The following is an 18,199-nucleotide window of genomic DNA, read 5'->3' as shown; positions in this document are numbered from 1 at the left end:
TCCTGCAAGTATCCCGGACCTAAGCCATGTAGGGCTTTAAAGGTAAGTACCAGCAATGAAATTTCTCCAAGAAAACAACCAACCTCAGAAAGCACCAAGGACCCTTCACTATTAAAAGAAGTACATTGATAATTAACTAATTGGGGTTTTATAATCTATCTGTTATGAGAATTTGGCCTATTTTGAATTTCATTTTGGTCTAGCAAATGCTGCTACTAGTTTGGTCAAAAAAGACACACACCACCCCTATTACAAAGAAAATGCATCCTGGTTCATTAAAAAGAAAAGTGAATGTTTCTGACATAATCTTTACAACTTTACAACTGTGAGGGAGCTAAAAAAAAGAGGAAAGTGTGGGATTGGATCATGATATATCTCATCTGCCTAATGCTAAATTATGGGGAACAGACACTAACATCATTTTGACAACAGCTGCTGTGCATGAGGCTAAAGTGAAAGCATCTATTTTTTTTAAAAAAAGTAAAATATTCATTTTTTTGTCTTGGAAGTTTTGAACTAAAACTTAATTGCATCTCAAAAAGAGATTGAAAAAACATTGCTCATATTCATATTTGAGCTTTTGGTTGCATAATAGCTGAGAAGAAGATGACCACTTCAGTTAGAAGGAAAGAATCAGGTGTTCCAATGAAAAAAAAATTATGGGCATAGATGGGAAGCTCAAGAAGAAACTCAGGAACTTTTACTTAGCCTTGTCTAAAATGCAGCATTCATTAGTTTATAAAATCCCTTAGATTGCTGAGGTCAAGGATGTTTAAAAGTAGCATTTTAAGAGTATTTGAATCCCTGCAGATTTTTTCTTTCCTCTGATCTATTATTTTTAAAGCAGAGGTAGACAAAGAAATCTTTAAAAAAACTGTTGAATTTAATTCTTTTATTTATAAAATGAAAAAGAAGAACATGGTCTTGACCAAGCTGATATTACTGATGTATGGGATATCTGTGAATGTTGTTAAAGTGGCAGATAGCAAACAACTACAAATTAAAAAATAAAATAAAAATAATAATGCATTGCATGCTTTAAGCCATATTATTAAATTGCAATGCATAATTTCATTTATAAGTAAATTTATACAGTGGTCTCTGAAGCTAACTATAATGACATGAAAATAATGTTGCAAATGGAAAATGATGTCTGAAAATTGAAGCATTTGAGTGATGACCCAATCCTGCACGTATTCAATATTGTGCTTTATAATAATTGTAAGGTGTCTTACAACAATTTAAAAAATACACAACATAAAACAGGGAGTAAAAATATCATTACAATTAGCTAAAGATTAAAAGAGGCGTGTTTTTGCTATCCTAAATACTGGGAGAATGGGCACCAAGCCAACCTCTTTGGAAAGAACTCCCCATAGCCTGGGAGCCTATCCAGTGGTGGGATTCAGCCAGTTCAGCAGAACCAGTAGCTAATTTTTTGTTGCCCAAGCCCAGAATGGACTTCCAGAAGCAGCAGAGAACACAGAGAACTGGTTGTTCACATATCTGAATCCCACCACTGAGCCTATCCAAAAGCCAAAGTGAAGAGTGCAGAACATGGGCAAGATTGTTGTCAGCCTTTCAAGACAGATCAAATTAGGAAACCAAACCATGTAGATCAATACTACTTCTACTGTAAAACTTTATTACCAGGATCTTACAAGTTTAAAAGGACTTCCTTCCCTCGCCCTTTATGTTTGTATGAACTAAGGAAATGCTTGTTAATACATTATTGGTTCAGACTCAGGATCCATTTATCTTTATCATGGTATCCATCTGGACTACTCTGGAGTTAGAAGTTGAGGTTCTCCTCCTTATTTGTCCTCAGTTCCAGTTAGTTTTTGATAGGGAGAGAGAGGTCCAGTCTACATTCCATTTTTTGTGTGGGGTTCTTCTGGCTTCCAAATGGCTTCTGGGTGCAATTCAGGTTGCTGGTTGTTACCTATAAAACCCTTCATAGCATGTGGGTGGCCTTTTCTAGTTGTCACTACCAATCACATTAGGTCTGGTAGAAAGGACATGGTCCATCTTATTAGATCTAGGAAGCATGTCTTTTCTCTTCCAGTGCTGGTCCTCTGGAAACCATACCACCTAAGCTCTGGTTAGTTCCAGGAGGTGCTGGAATCCTCTCTTACTGGCTCACAAAAGCCAAGAGTTAAATTTTCAGGAATTTTGCAACCTGGTGGAAAACAGAGCTTAGCCACAATGCCCAGTGCACTGATCAGCTATTTGGCAATTAGTGACACAGTGCAATGGAGGCAAGTTGTTGTACATTTATGCACACCACCACTCCCAACCCTGTGGTCTTCTTAAAAGCCCTTGAGACCTGGCTATTTCCCCAAGCATGGGAACTGGCAGGTGAGTTGAGCCAAAGTTGGTTGGTTTCCTCAATTGCAATAGTATTTTTTTTTTCTTTATCTTTGGTTATTGTTTGGTTTGTACGCATTTTTTAATATATTGGACCCCAGCATTATGTTTCTAAGATGGGTGGCCATATCAATCAATTGGTCAAGTGCATACTCTGAAGCAATTATAATCTATATACAATGATTTAAATTCCTGGTCCCCCCAAATCCCGATACGTTATGTCCTAAATGATAAGGGACTCAGAAACATGAAAAGTCACTTTCCTTCCTTCCTTAAAAGGGTTCAGAGCAGAGATTTTCTATGGCAGAAAGAGCTTTAGATTAGCCTGCATCTTAATAATTCTCATTGAACAATTAAAAGTTTTATTTTGTGTAACCTGTAGTGATGAGTAGAGGGTGCGATGGTTCAGTGGTTAAGCTGAACTTGTCAGCTTGAAAGCCGACAGCCCAGGTTTGAAACCTGAGCTCCGTGTGATGAGACAAGCTCCTGCTCACCCAGCAGTTTGAAAGCATGAAAATATGAGTAGATAAATAGGTACCACTTTAGTGGAAAGGTAACAGTGTTCTGTGTTCACTGCATACTCTGCACTGCAGCATGATGTCATGCTAGCCACATCATATCTTTAGACAACGCTGGCTTCCTCGGCTAAGAAACAAAGATGAGCATTGCCTTTGAGACCCAGAGATGACTGGATAGGTGAAACCTTTACCTTTTTATAATGATGGTTAAGTAAGATACTGAGTTTTAAATTCCCCATCTTTTAATATTTTAAATTTAATTTGTTCTGTTTAACATTGCTTCACTGATTTTTTTTCCCCATTGCCTGTGTTGATATTTCCAACCATCTCGGGAGCTTTTATTAAAAACAAGAGATGGTTTTGAACAAGAACAGGAAAAAGTTTCCAAACAAAGCTTACTCTCTTCCAAAGTGATACTTAATTATTTAACATGGCAGTTTATAACATTTAAATCAGCCTTCCATTGCAGATAGCTTTATATATGTAAAGAAATGAAGACAGTACATTTTCCAGAGTGTGAAAGCTAATGGTAATAAATTGTACATGGGTGCAAAAACTAGCAAGTCTGTCTTACATCATATCCCTGCCATATTATATTGGTATCTCAACACCATCCCTCCTTTAACTGTAAGAAACCTTTAACTAAAGTAATCTGTGCCAAAAGATCTATTAAACATGTGCCTCTGACAGAACTAGGGAATAATTGAAGATTTTCTCCTATTGAACATTATTCGATAGAAATATATGGGATTTTTATGTTCCTTTTCTGAGACCTTTCTAATGGGAAAGATACATTTATTTTTTGTGTGAAGGATGCTTTTAAAATGGCAAGCTAGAGTGCACAGTATTCTAGGGAAGAGCACTATATGTCCAACTAAGCATAAGGAAAAAAGTTTAATGAAACTGAAAAGCTAACTACTAGCTATACTTCAGGCCTAGCTTAAGGAGAATAAATAAATAATTTCTGGAGGAGTTTGAAAACCAAAGCAAGTAAAGAAAATTCAAGTCATCTGTGTTCTATGAACAAAGGATAAAAAAACTGGATGGTTCAATAGATTTATAAAGTGAAGTAAGTTATAACTTCAACTATATTGATTGTAAAATTTCATTTTTAGCCATGGACATATTTTTCTATGTGACCTACAACACTGGCTGTTCACTGAAAATTAAAGAACTGAGATGCATGCTATTTTATCTAAACACACTTGACTTTATGGCCTAACTGGCATACATTCTGGAAGCTGCAGTTGCGATTCTTTGTTGATTCAAAGTATCCTGTTAGTTATCATGGATTATGCCAGTTAACTCTGGATAGAAAACACAGGAAGACCATCTATGCCAGCTTTTATGCTCTCTAGGAATGGCTTTTTGACTCACGGTACAAATAAAGCTAGGAAATCTATAAGAAACATTATTTTTAATTCTTCTTGCATTCTTTCAGATATTATCCAGGAACATATTTATAAAATGAATGCAGTTGATGGCTATGTTTTTTAAAACATGTGTTGATTTCAATCCTCATATAACCCTAGAAATGTTTATTTTTACACCCTACATGAAACAGAAATGTTTCAAACTGATATTGAAGTGATAGCCATTGGAAGCAATGGTAGAAAAAAGACTTCCAACCTAGAACAAAAAGGTTAACACTTATTTCCAGAAACTGATGACATTTTTTGCTATAAATTCTAATCTGGCCTTTTCAAAACAGCCAAATCTGTAATCAGGAAACAATGGTAGCATATATCCAAACAGGAAAAACCTATACTTCAGATTTGTGTTTTCAGGTCTCTGTTGACTTTGTTCTCTACATTCTTGTATTTTCAGGATAATGATAATTATTTTTATTGTCATTGTAAATTTCATTATGGAGGTATATTCTCTACAATCGAAGCTACCAAATGCTTGATTTTCTTATGAATTTGACCCAGCTTTGTGATTCAATCTCAAAGCCTGGATGGGAATTATATTTAGCATCCATTACACTTAAACTTTGAACCAATATTTATACCCCAGCAACATAAGGAAGGAGTATGAGAAGCTGGAGAAATATCAGGGTCTGAAGGAGGAACTGGAGGGGAAGTAGAAAATAAAAGTCAAACTGAACCTAATAGTGGTAGGAGTACTTGGACTGCGATTTCTAAACTGAGAGAATGTCTCCAACAGATCTCAGGAATGACTGCAGAGCTCTACGTCCAAAAGGCTGCAGTGCTAGGAAAGCTAAGATATTGTGCAGAACTCTCAAACTCACAGGCCTTTGGTAGAGGATCTGAGATTGAAGAAGACACATACCAGCTGGAAGGGTGAGAAGGGAATATTTTTATATGGTGTATAAAGGTAATGGGTTGTGAGAATAACCTTAAGAGCCAGAAGGAAAAAAAACCCCATAAAATAGACAATGGTGTGATAAAATCTTAATCTGAAGCAGAAATGGAGAAATAGAAAGCAGAAGGAACTCTACCTAGTTCTATGGAGAGAAATTGAAAGATTCTGCTATTGCAACCTTACAATAAAGATAGTGTTAGTACCCATGGCTTTGGTTTTCTGTCTGGACTACCAAGAAGGACTGGCAATAAATATGTTCATCTTTAATATTCCCTCTTTCAAGTTACCCAATGTACATTCCAAGTGTCCACCAAAAATACCATGTAAAATTATCAAGGTAACATCAGAGAAGCTCATGTGAAGGTCAAAAAAACCTAAGATGGCAGCTTTAATCCATGTGATGACTGTCACATTAACATTGTTGGTTCCTTCTGTTGATGCTGCCTGGGTAGTAGCATTCACAGAAAAGATAGAACTGTATAAGTTCTGCATTTCTTCTATTGCTAGAATGGTGTCCTATTAGAAATGCATTAAAATGAATTGAATGTTGTTTTTTCCATCATTAAGAACTGTATCCAGAGCAACACCCTTATGTTTTATTTTTCCTCTGCCTTTCACAATAATATATTGCAAAAATATAAACAAACAAATAAATAAATTTAAACAAATGAAATAAAATAATATACCTTCTTTTATTATTTCATCAATTGTTGTGCTTATTTGGCAGTTCCCCTGTCAATGGCATTTCAGAATAATGCACAAGAAAACAATAATAAAAATACAAGCATAAAAATACTTTAAAATGTGGAAAGTGATACCTGGAAATATTTAAAACATTAAAAAAGAAAGATTCATCATATATTTCAAATATAAAAAACATTAACACACATGCAAAGAGATGTAAATGAGATAATTCTTTAAGCAGCATGTAAAACCCATTGATAAGAGCTTTTGAAAGAGTGAAGATGTCCAGAAATAATATATTTTATTACAATACATTAACTAATAATATATAGGAACCTGGGATAGGGAGATGTTGTTTGATGGTGTTAAAGATATTATCACAGGATGTAAGCTGTTCCAAATAAAGCTACCTTTTGCAATTGACTGATGGTGATTTTGTCAATGCCAATGGTGTTCAAGTGATGCTCCAGTTGTTTTGTAATTGCACCCAAGGTACCTATCTTGGTGCTATCTCTGCTTTCTTTTGCCACAGTTCTACTTTTATTTGCAGGTCTTTGTATTTTGTGATTTTCACCAGTTCTTTCTTTTCTATTCTTCTGTCTCCAGGTATTACAATGCCCACTATCTGGACATTTTTTTTACTTTCTTATTGCAGTTGATAAGTCTGGGGTGCTGTTTGACAGATGCTTGGCTGTTTGAATTCTAAAGTCCCAGAGTACTTTAGTTTCTTCATTTTTGATTATTTGTTTATTTTGTGGTCCCACCAGTTGTTGCATGCAGGCAAATACTATTTCTTGTAGATATTCTAATACACTACTGTTGCTACCTTCTTATGTTGTTATTGTTATTATTATTATTATTATTTATGTCATCAGCGTTAGATTTAAGGAGAAATGGTAGAATCTACAGTCTGGAGGGACAGCCAGTTGTCTGTCAAAAATCAATGAAAATAATTCAGACATTGGTAACAGATGGAGGAGTTAATAAATCTGAGCAATGAAATATGAATCTTATTGCTAAGTAGCTACAGCTGGTATGTCTAACTTGTAAATACTTGCCCTTAGGACATGTTGCTTTGTGCTTTAATGCATCTTTAGCAGCTCTTTAACTACATCATACCAAAATACAAATGCTTGTTTTAAAGTGGCATTGATTGGAGAGACCTCTATTAATACCGCTTTGTATGCCAGTGAAAGTTTAATAAATAAATAATACTGCTTTGCTCGTTCCATTCAGTCCATTCTGGTCTGAGGTGAACAGTTAATGTTTTAAGAAACACAATCTCAAGAGGATAATTTTTGCATTAAAAAGGGTACTCGAATTATTCTTCTGACAAAGATTAGCTTTGGAAGGCCAACATTATTAAACCGTAATTCAAATAAAACTGTTCTGAGTCTATTTCTGAGCATTAAGAGAGCTTTCTTAATAATTTACTTTAATGCTGAAGAAATTGATGGCACTATTTAAAGGCACTTTGGCTAACAAATTGTTATTGGCACGCACAGCATGTTATCATGGTGTGCCAAAAACATTGCTATGTTAACATAGTCTTAACATTCATATAATGGGATATAATCAAATAGCTTGCTCGACATTCCTGTGCTATTCTCATGGGTTTTTTTTTTAAAAAAGAAGATAATTCATCTGCTTGGCATCAGCACTCTAATGAGTGAATGAAGAGTAAGTGATCTGAGAGTTTTCCATATCACGTGCCAATGATATGCAACCTCACAGCTTCCAGCTTTCCAAGATGGTCAAGTGTTTTCACATGGAGAAAGATGTGTTGGATGATGGGAAAGTGCAGAGTGAACTTCTGGCATGCAATGCTTGCTCTCTCCCTTATGTCTCCATTTGGGGGGGGGTAAATCTCCTGTTTTCTGCATCTGTGACAGACGAGCTAAAAATAACATGCAGCTTAATCAAAAGAAGCAGGAAGCAAACTGTGTTACTGTGCCATTTTTGGGCATTGGATAATTACAGGGAAAATGTTGTTCCTTGGAGAATTAGGGTGTCTGTTTGATGTCTGATTTATCTCTGTAGGTATGCAAGTGGAAAATCTATAATATATACAGTATAATAGATGTGTGGATAATCAATAGTGCAGGTTATATTGTATTTCATATTGTAAAACTATTACCTACATATGATGTTTTTAAAAGGTTTGTAAAAATATTACTTCCAGATGGTGATGATGGTGATGATGATGATGATGATTTCTCACCTTGGACTGGAATCTCTGTTCTGTAGCAATTAAGAAATATTGCATTTCCCGTAAATGTTGCTTTCCCTCATTGTATTGTCCCATTTCCTTTCAGTACTTCCTATTATAGAATCACAATATGTGTTTGTGGAATTGCAAAATGATGAGTTTGCCTTTATATCTCAGCACTTTTTTGAGAGTTCAAGGCAACTTATTTATTTATTGAATTTATTTGTCACCCATCTCTTAACAAAATGACTCTGGTTGGCTTACAGATCCAACTTACATGATGTTTCCCTTTACTTGCCCCCTGCACCCCACCCCACTTCAACAACTCTGGGAAGTATGTTGGGCTGAGAGAAGAAACTGGTCTGAAGTCACTTCTTAGAAAGCTCCATGGTTGAATGGGGCTTAAATACAGGTCTTTCTGCCCCATGTCCAACTTCTTTGCATTTGTTTCTCTTAAAGAGGAAACAAATGCGACACATATAAACAAGAGTATACTGTTTAAGGGATGCAGTGGCTCAGTGGGTTAGGACGCTGAGCTTGTCAATCAGAAGATCAGCAGTTTGGCAGGTCGAATCCCGAGTGCTGCGTAACAGAGTGAGCACCTGTTACTCGTCCCAGCTTCTGCCAACCTAGCAGTTTGAAAGCACGTAAAACTGCAAGTAGAAAAATAGGGACCACTACGGTGGGAAGGTAACAGTGTTCTCTGAGCCTTTGGCATCTAGTCATGCCAGCCACATGACCACGAAGACGTCCTCGGACAAGCGCTGGCTCTTTGGCTTTGAAATGGAGATGAGCACCGGCCCCTAGAGTTGGAAACGACTAGCATGCATGTGCGGGGGAACCTTTACCTTTACCTATACTGTTTAAACATAAATAGGGTTCTAGTAATTACGAGAGAATTTCTAAAATGTAAAAAAATATATATTTGGATTCCTTGTCTTTTGTGATTTGAGGATGTGCTTGCATTTTTCAAGTGTCTATGGAGATTCTCCATCATCCCAGTGCAAAGATGTTGTCCAAAGATGCTTTTTCACAAGGCAGCTGGACTTTCTTGTTTTTTCTTTGAAGACATTTCACTTCTCATCCAAGCAGCTTCTTCAGCTCTGACTGGATGGTGGGGAATGGAAGGATTTATACTCCTTGCAGACAGCTGGAGTCATTTGCATTCTTTTAGTGAGTTGTTGATGCCACCTGGAGGTTTATCTTTGTCTTCAGGGTCACCTGAGCAGTGCAAATGGGTGTGGAGCCTTCTTGGAAATGTTGAAAGGACTGGATTGTAGACTGAAGATATATGATGTCATATTGCAGGCTACAGGAACCATTAGCATTTCAGTTTGAGATGCAGACAACACAGACTCATCCCCAACAGCCTATGCCTACGTTCAACAGTGAAGGGACACAGGGCAGAAAACATGCTTCAGAAAGCACAAGTCCAACTTCTCAATGAAAGAGTAAGACAGACTAATTTTACAATTGAAGTTTTGAAAGAGAGTGGAACACAAACTCCAAGAGCTGAAATCATTCCTACCAAAAGAAATATTAGAACCGGTCACAGAATTTACAAAGAAGGCACAACTAGCACAACACAACAAGAGCAAAGAATGACAAGAAGGCAATTTTTCTACCCTACTGCTTAGACAGCTTAGACACAAAGCAGAAGAACCAACCCAGATGGACAGTGACATGTCTCAGAAAACTGACTGATGGGTGAGAAATCTGTCAGACAGAGAGCTTACCCAAACAGAAAATAATGTTTTAGCCAAAGGGCTGGATTTTGCAGTAACACTAGAACAGCTACCAATTGTAGGTCTCCTCACAGTCACAGAGTCAGCCATCAGGAACACTAAACTGGCAGAACCAGAGGAAGAACAATTAAAGATGAAGGTATCTGCAGCCAGTGCCAGTGCCAAAACATCCTCTTCCAACCTCATAATTTAAGAAACAAGAACAGTGACATCCCTTGGAAGAGACCCAAACATCACCATCCTGACAACTGATAAAGGAAGATGCACAGTTATCCTGAACACAGATGACTACAAGGCCAAGGTAAACAGTCTTCTGAAGGACACTGCCACATATGAGACTCTGAAGAAAGATCCCACCAGCAGTTACCAGGAAAAGGTCATTGATTTCTTGCAACAACTACTAAAGGACAATGCCATTGACAAACCACAATACTACCATCTTTACCCTTGGAAAGCCACACCATGCAAATATGGACTCCCCAAAATCCACAAAGAAGGAACATTACTCACACCAATTGTCAGCAGCATCAACTCTGTCACCTACAAGATTGCAAAATGTCTAACCACCTTATTAGCTCCTCTAACTGGCCACCCCGATCATCACATCAACAATTCACATGACTTCACCAGCAAGGTTTGGAAACTAAAACTGGGCCTACATGAGAGCATGGTTTCCTCTTCACCTGCATCCCAACAAGTGAAGTTGTCATGGTAGTGAAGAAATGACCACTACAAAACAGCACCTTAGGTGACAGAACCAACCTCAGCCCAGACCACATATGTTCCATGCTGGACCTCTGCCTGACTATTACCTATTTTAAATACAGTGAAGGTTTCTACAGACAAAAACATGGCTGTGCTATGGGTTCACCTGTGTCCACCATTGTGGCCAATCTCTAAATGGAAAGAGGTAAAAACCAAAGCTCAGAACTCCTTCACAGGAATTCCACCCACTCACTGGTATAGGTATGTGGATGATACTTGGGTCAAGATCAAAACATAAGAATTGGAAGCATTCACCAAACATATGAACTCAGTGGACAAATGCATCAAATTCAAATGTGAAGATGTTAAAGAAAATAGTCTAGCCTTCCTGGACTGTGCAGTATACATTAAGAGAGACAGAAGCTGTAACATTGAAAACCCAGATAAACAGATAAATATTTACATTTTGATTCTCACCACCCACTGTAGCACAAAACAGAAGTTATCAGAACCCTACACCACTGAACTGAAGACATGCCTACCAGCAAAGATGGGAAAGAAAAAGAACAAAAATGCATCAAGGAAGCCCTCAGAACTTGTGGCTATCCCAAGTGGGCCTTAATGCCAAAAAGACCCAGCAGGAGTTCCTCCATAACAGACAAAGAAAAAAAACAATAAACGAAGTAACGTAATTATTCCATACGTTGCAGGAATATTGGAAAAGCTCAGGAGGATCTTCAGCCAACTCAACAAACCCAAGAATACACTAAAGCAAAAGCTTGTCCACCCCAAGGCTAAAACACCCAGATGCAAACTGAGCAACATGATATATGCAGTACAATGCAGTGAACCATGTGCAGATCTATACATTGGGGAAACAAAACAACCACTTCATAAATGCATCTATTTTCTAATGTGTCCAAGAAACCCCACCCCAAGTCAACCCAACCTAACCTTGACAAAAGTTTGTCCTTTGTGGCTGGATGCTTTTGCAAAATTATACAGTGCTGATGCCAGTTACAGAATTCAATTACCAGGCAAATTGAAGGCAAACTTCTAGCTACTTCCTTTAGCACTGTCCCCAAGATGTCCTGACCACCCTCAGCTTAATTTTACTTTCCTTTTTTCTGAGCAGATGGGCAGACTGTAAATACTGTGTAATAGCCATCTGCAGTGGTTGATTTCTAAGCACACTTGTGGAACTCATGAAATCTTATGTCTAATTGGCTAAATACCTATTTATTAGAAGGAAAACTATGGCTTCCCTATATGTCATTTTCTCTAGAACCTAAAGATGCTGTAGATAACCTTTCCATTGGCAGGTGGGCATGCTTTAAAAGAGGAATCACTGACCTGTGAAAACCATTTTGATTATCTTAGTATTCCATTGCAGGCTAGATGATGTCTAAAAACATTCTGGTAAAAAATGCTTTATATCATACAGCTTCCTAATTAATTATTTTACACTTAAGAAGTTTAAATAATAAAGGTCACATTAAAGTGAGCCAGCCAGGTGCTAAGAAAGATGCTGTTTATTCCTATCCTACAACAGAAACACTTACCATATTTCACCAAAAATAAGACCCAGACTTAGAGTTTGTTTGCCTCCAAAAGAAGCACTAGGCCTTATTTTGGAGGGATGTCTTACCTCAGGACCGCTGCAGCCAGGCCTCCCATGCCCAACACCTGTTGCACCACTGCCTGACTCCTTCTGTGGTTACTTGTGATGGCGGCAGGATGCCACATGGCGTGTTGTGCCAGTTCCAGCACTCGTTGCAGGAGACCACATGGCACGTCACACTGGTGCCACCATTCATGGCAGGAGGCCACATGGTGGATTGTGCCATGGTGCATGCATGCCAATTGGCATCCTGCTGTGAGTGGCCACAAGCAGCCACCAGCAACCAGAAGAAGTGGTCCAGTGCCCATAAAGGCTCCTGCTGGACAGGGCTGCTGCTGCTGCTACAAAGCAAGGCAGTTGTTGGGGCATGGGAGGCCTGGCAGTGGGGGCCCTGAGGTAAGCAAGTGTAGGGACCATGGGACAGCTCCACCCCCACCCCCACCCCAGCTTGATTTTTACACAAGCACCAAAACTCATCTCGTACAAAGAGTCGGTGGGATGGAGTGGGTGGGGTCTTAACTAGGGCTTAATTTCGGGAGAGGACTTATATTAGGCACATACATAAAAATCAACCTAGGGCTTTTTTTCGAGATAGGCATTATTTTCAGGGAAACATGGTAGAACAGCATTTTTTCAACTCTAAGTTTTGTTAACTTCAATTCCCAGAATTCCCAGAATTGGGTATATTTTAAATGTGCCAAGGTTGAGAAACACTGGCCTAGAATGGTATTCCTTTGAAACACATTCTCCTTAGCCAAGAACAATAAACAGTTAACCCCCCACCCCCACCCCCCACATTGTGATAGAAGGAATGACATTAAGATGAATTGATAAATGCTGTGAGGTTAATCGATGCCAGTTGAACACTAAGTGGCAACCTGATTAAAGAAATTAGAGCTAATTAAAGGTAAAATGTTTTCCCCTAAATTTCATTTCATGGATCTGATAATGTGAGAGATGCCACTCAGGGAATGTATTTCATCCATAAGTCCCAGTTTTTATGGCTTGTGTATAACACTTGTAATCATTTGCTTAATATGTTTGGGTATTATTAAGCATAACTCATATCCAACTTTATTTTTACTTAGTTAAAAGCCTAATGACTTTGGAAATGTCGACTACAGATGTTACCTGGCCTGATTGTTTTTTAGAAGATATCAGACCCAAGTTTCTTATCATTGTTTCTGATTTTTTTTAATGAATGGCAAAATTCTGATGGCCACGAAACACATAATAGGCATGTCTGTTATGAGAGATAAAGATAATTCTATACACATATATCTTTGGGATAAATATTATTAAAAATTGTGGTGTTTCATTCTGGTTCAATATGTGAAGGGATATCCTTTTAGGATTAAAGTAGTCACAGGCTATAATGGAATCCAATTTTAAAAAATCAAATATTGTACAAATGGGATCAAGTGTTTGTAAGTATTTCTCTCTGTGTGTATGCAGTTGCTAGAATCCATATGACAGTCAGAGTCTGACCAGTGAAGGAGTGATATGTATTAGGTCCTGGTTAATGTAGTTGCCTTAAAACAGTTTTATTTAGAGGAACATCTATATATGCATGCCTAATTAGCAACAACCTGAGTATAAAATGTCTAATTAAAGGTAAAATGTTTCACCAGATTAAAGAGAGCTTGCCAGGTGCTAAGGAAGATACTGCCTGCCACCCGTCCTTCAACAGAAACTAGAAGCAAGGGGGACCCTTATAACATTGATTCTCAACCTTTAGCAACTTTAAGATTTATGTTATGTTTATACTATGCATACATGCACACACATTTGTATAAATAAATATATGCATATTATATTATTCATTCAATTTGTGTAGCTGTACAAAGTGACTCCGGATGGCTTACAATCATAAAATTATAAAACTATTAAAATAGTTAAATACAATAAAATGGTAAAAAATATTCAAAACCTAAATATAAATAGAAGCTGAGATAAGTAATAAACTAACAGTAAAGCCAAGAAAAAGGGGCCCTTGAAAGGTTCCAAGCCCCAGGCCTGGTAAATGGCCAGGATTTTAAAGACCTGTAAAAGGCCAACAAGGTTAGAGATATTATAGTCTACAAGGGGTTGCTGTTAGCTGCAAAGTCATGTCCAACCCATCGCGACCCTATGGACAACGTTCCTCCAGGCCTTCCTGTCCTCTACCATCTTCTGGAGTCCATTTAACCTCACGCCTACTGCTTCAGTGACTCCATCCAGCCACCTCATTCTCTGTCGTCCCTTACTTTTCTTGCCCTCAATCTTGCTTTTCCTACTCTTTTATTGATCATGAAGGCTACTCCATTTCTTCTGAGGGATTCTTGCCCGCAGTAGTATACCTGATGGTCATCTGAATTAAATTCACCCATTCCTGTCCATTTTAGTTCGCTGATACCTAAGATGTCAATGTTTAGTCTTGTCATCTCTTGTTTGACCACGTCCAGCTTTCCTTGATTCATGGATCTTACATTCCAGGTTCCTATGGAGAAAAAATCTTTACATCATCGGACTTTCCTTTCACAAGGGGAGGATACTCCATAAGGCATGGTCTATAGGCTTTTTTTTAGTTCCTGCCAGTTGATATAGTACATATTGCATTGCATTGCATTGCTATAATATTTGATATGATACATGATATAATAACTATCCCCTTCATGGATTACTGCCTTGTCATGGCAAAGGGGCTTGCATAATTAAATGAAGCTATGAGCTATGCCATGCAGAGCCACCCGAGATGGAAAGGTCATAGCAGAGAGTTCTGACAAAATGTGATCCCCTGGAGAAGGAAATGGCAAACCACTCCAGTATCTTTGCCATGAAAACCCTATGGACAGTACCAAAAGGCAAAATGATATGATGCTGGAAGATGAGCCCCTCAGGTCGGAAGGCGTCCAATATGCTACTGGGGAAGAGCAGAGGGCTAGTACTAGTAGCGCCAGAAAGAATGAAGCAACTGGGCCAAAGCCGAAAGGACGCTCAGCTGTGGATGTGTCTGGTGGTGAAAGGAAAGTCCGATGCTGTAAAGATTTTTTTCCCATAGGAACCTGGAATGTAAGATCCATGAATCAAGGAAAGCTGGACGTGGTCAAACAAGAGATGACAAGACTGAACATCGACATCTTAGGTATCAGCGAATTAAAATGGACAGGAATGGGTGAATTTAATTCAGATGACCATCAGGTATACTTCTGCGGGCAAGAATCCCTCAGAAGAAATGGAGTAGCCTTCATAGTCAATAAAAGAGTAGGAAAAGCAATACTGGGATACAATCCTCAAAATGACAGAATGATCTCAGTTTGAATCCAAGGCAAACCATTCAATATCACAGTAGTCCAAGTCTATGCCCCAACCACCAGTGCTGAACAGGATGAAATTGACCAGTTCTATGAAGCCCTACAGCACCTTATAGAACTAACACCCAAAAATGATGTCCTTATCATCATGGGGGATTGGAATGCTAAAGTAGGAAGCCAAAAGATAACTGGAATAACAGGCAAGTTTGGCCTTGGAGTACAAAATGAAGCAGGGCACAGGCTGATAGAATTTTGTCAAGAGAATACGATAGTCATAGCAAACACTCTTTTCCAACAGCCCAAGAGACGGCTCTACACATGGACATCACCAGACGGTCAACACAGAAATCAGATTGACTATATGCTCTGCAGCCAAAGATGGAGAAGCTCTATAAGAGTCAGAAAAACAAGATCAGCAGCTGACTGTGGCTCAGACCATGAGCTTCTCATTGCAAAGTTTAGGCTTAAACTGAAGAAAGTACGGAAAAGCACTAGGCCACTCAGGTATGAATTAAATCATATCCCTGTTGAATATACAGTAGAGGTGACAAATAGATTTTAGGAATGAGATCTGATAGACAGAATTCCTGAAGAACTATGGACAGAGGTTCACAACATTGTACAACAGGTAGCAACCAAAACCATCCCAAAGAAAAAGAAATGCAAGAAAGCAAAATGGCTGTCTGAGGAAGCTTTGCAAATAGCTGAGGAAAGGAGAGAAGCGAAAGGCAAGGGAGAAAAAGAAAGATACGCCCAATTGAATGCAGAACTCCAGAGAATAGCTAGAAGAGATAAGAATGCCTTCTTAAATGAACAGTGCAAAGAAATAGAAGAAAACAATAGAATAGGGAGGACCAGAGATCTTTTCAAGAAAATTGGAGAGATGAAGGGAACGTTTCATGCAAAAATGGGCATGATAAAGGACCAAAATGGCAGGGACCTAACAGAGGCAGAAGAGATTAAGAACAGGTGGCAAAATTACACAGAAGAACTATACAAGAATGAGCTTAACATCCCTGATAATCACAATGAGGTGGTCACTGACCTTGAACCAGACATCCTGGGATGTGAAGTGAAGTGGGCCTTAGAAAAGCTGAGCAACAACAAAGCTAGTGGAGGTGACAGTATTCCAGCTGAGCTATTCAAAATCTTAAAAGACGATGCAGTAAAAGTGCTACACTCAATTTGCCAGCAAATTTGGAAAACTCAACAGTGGCCACAGGATTGGAAAAGATCAGTTTACATTCCAATTCCAAAGAAAGGCAGTGCCAAAGAATGTTCAAACTACCGCACCATTGCACTCATTTCTCATGCTAGTAAAGTTATGCTTAAAATCCTACAAGCTAGACTCCAGCAGTATGTGGATCAAGAACTACCAGAAGTACAGGCATGATTTTGAAGAGGCAGAGGAACTAGATATCAAATTGCCAACATACGCTGGATCATGGAGAAAGCTAGGGAGTTCCAGAAAAACATCTACTTCTTCTTCATTGACTATGCTACAGCCTTTGATTGTGTGGATCATAACAAACTGTGGCAAGTTCTTAAAGAGATGGGAGTACCAGACCATCTTATTTGTCTCTTGAGAAACCTATATATGGGCCAAGAAGCAACAGTGAGAACTGGACACGGAACCACTGATTGATTCAAAATTGGGAAAGGAGTCCGGCAAGGGAGGAATCAAAAGTTGGAATTAAGTTTGCCGGAAGAAATATCAGCAACCTAAGATATGCAGATGATACCACTCTAATGGCAGAAAGTGAAGAAGAACTAAAGAGCCTCTTGTTGTGGGTGAAGAAGGAGAGTGCAAAAGTTGGGTTGAACCTTAACATTAAGAAAACCAAGATCATGGCATCTGGCTCCCTCAATTCCTGGCAAATAGATGGGAAAAAAATTGAGGTAGTGACAGATTGTATTTTCCTGGGCTCCAAGATCACTGCAGATGGGGACTGTAGCCAAGAAATTAAAAGATGCTTGCTCCTCGGGAGGAAAACCATGGCAAATCTAGACAGCACACTAAAAAGCAGAGACATCACCCTGTCAACAAAAGTGCGTATAGTCAAGGCTATGGTCTTCCCCGTTGCAACGTATGGCAGTGAAAGCTGGAGCATAAAAAAGGCTGAGCGCCAAAGAATTGAAGCCTTTGAACTATGGTGCTGCAGAAGACTCCTGCGAGTCCCTTGGACTGCAAGGCGATCAAACCGGTCAGTCCTAGAGAGATCAACCCTGACTGCTGTTTAGAAGGCCAGATCCTGAAGCTAAAACTCAAATACTTTGGCCACCTAATGAGAAGGAAGGACTCACTGGAGAAGAGCCTAATGCTGGGAAAGTTTGAGGGCAAGAGAAGAAGGGGATGACAGAGAATAAGGTGGCTGGATGGAGTCACTGAAGCAGTAGGCGTGAGCTTAAATGGACTCCAGAAGATGGTAGAGGACAGGAAGGCCTGGAGGAACATTGTCCATAGGGTCACGATGGGTCGGATACAACTTTGCAACTAACAACAACAATAATAACTATAATAATATTATGTTATATTTTACTGTACTATGTTATACTATGTAATAAGAGGAGAAGATCTTGTACTGAGCAATATCATTCTTGAGAGGTTTCAGCATGTCCTTTCCCAACCCTGTAACCAAGTTAATCATTGCTCATTACCTGTTGCCCTTGGAACAATATTATTTTGGAGGGGCATTGAGGCTTCCTTAAGGTCTCTTGTGTACCATGTGGGC

Source organism: Vipera berus (assembly GCF_964194415.1).
Source record: "Vipera berus genome assembly, chromosome: 1".
NCBI lineage: Eukaryota > Metazoa > Chordata > Lepidosauria > Squamata > Viperidae > Vipera > Vipera berus.
Note: the sequence above shows the minus strand (reverse complement) of the source record.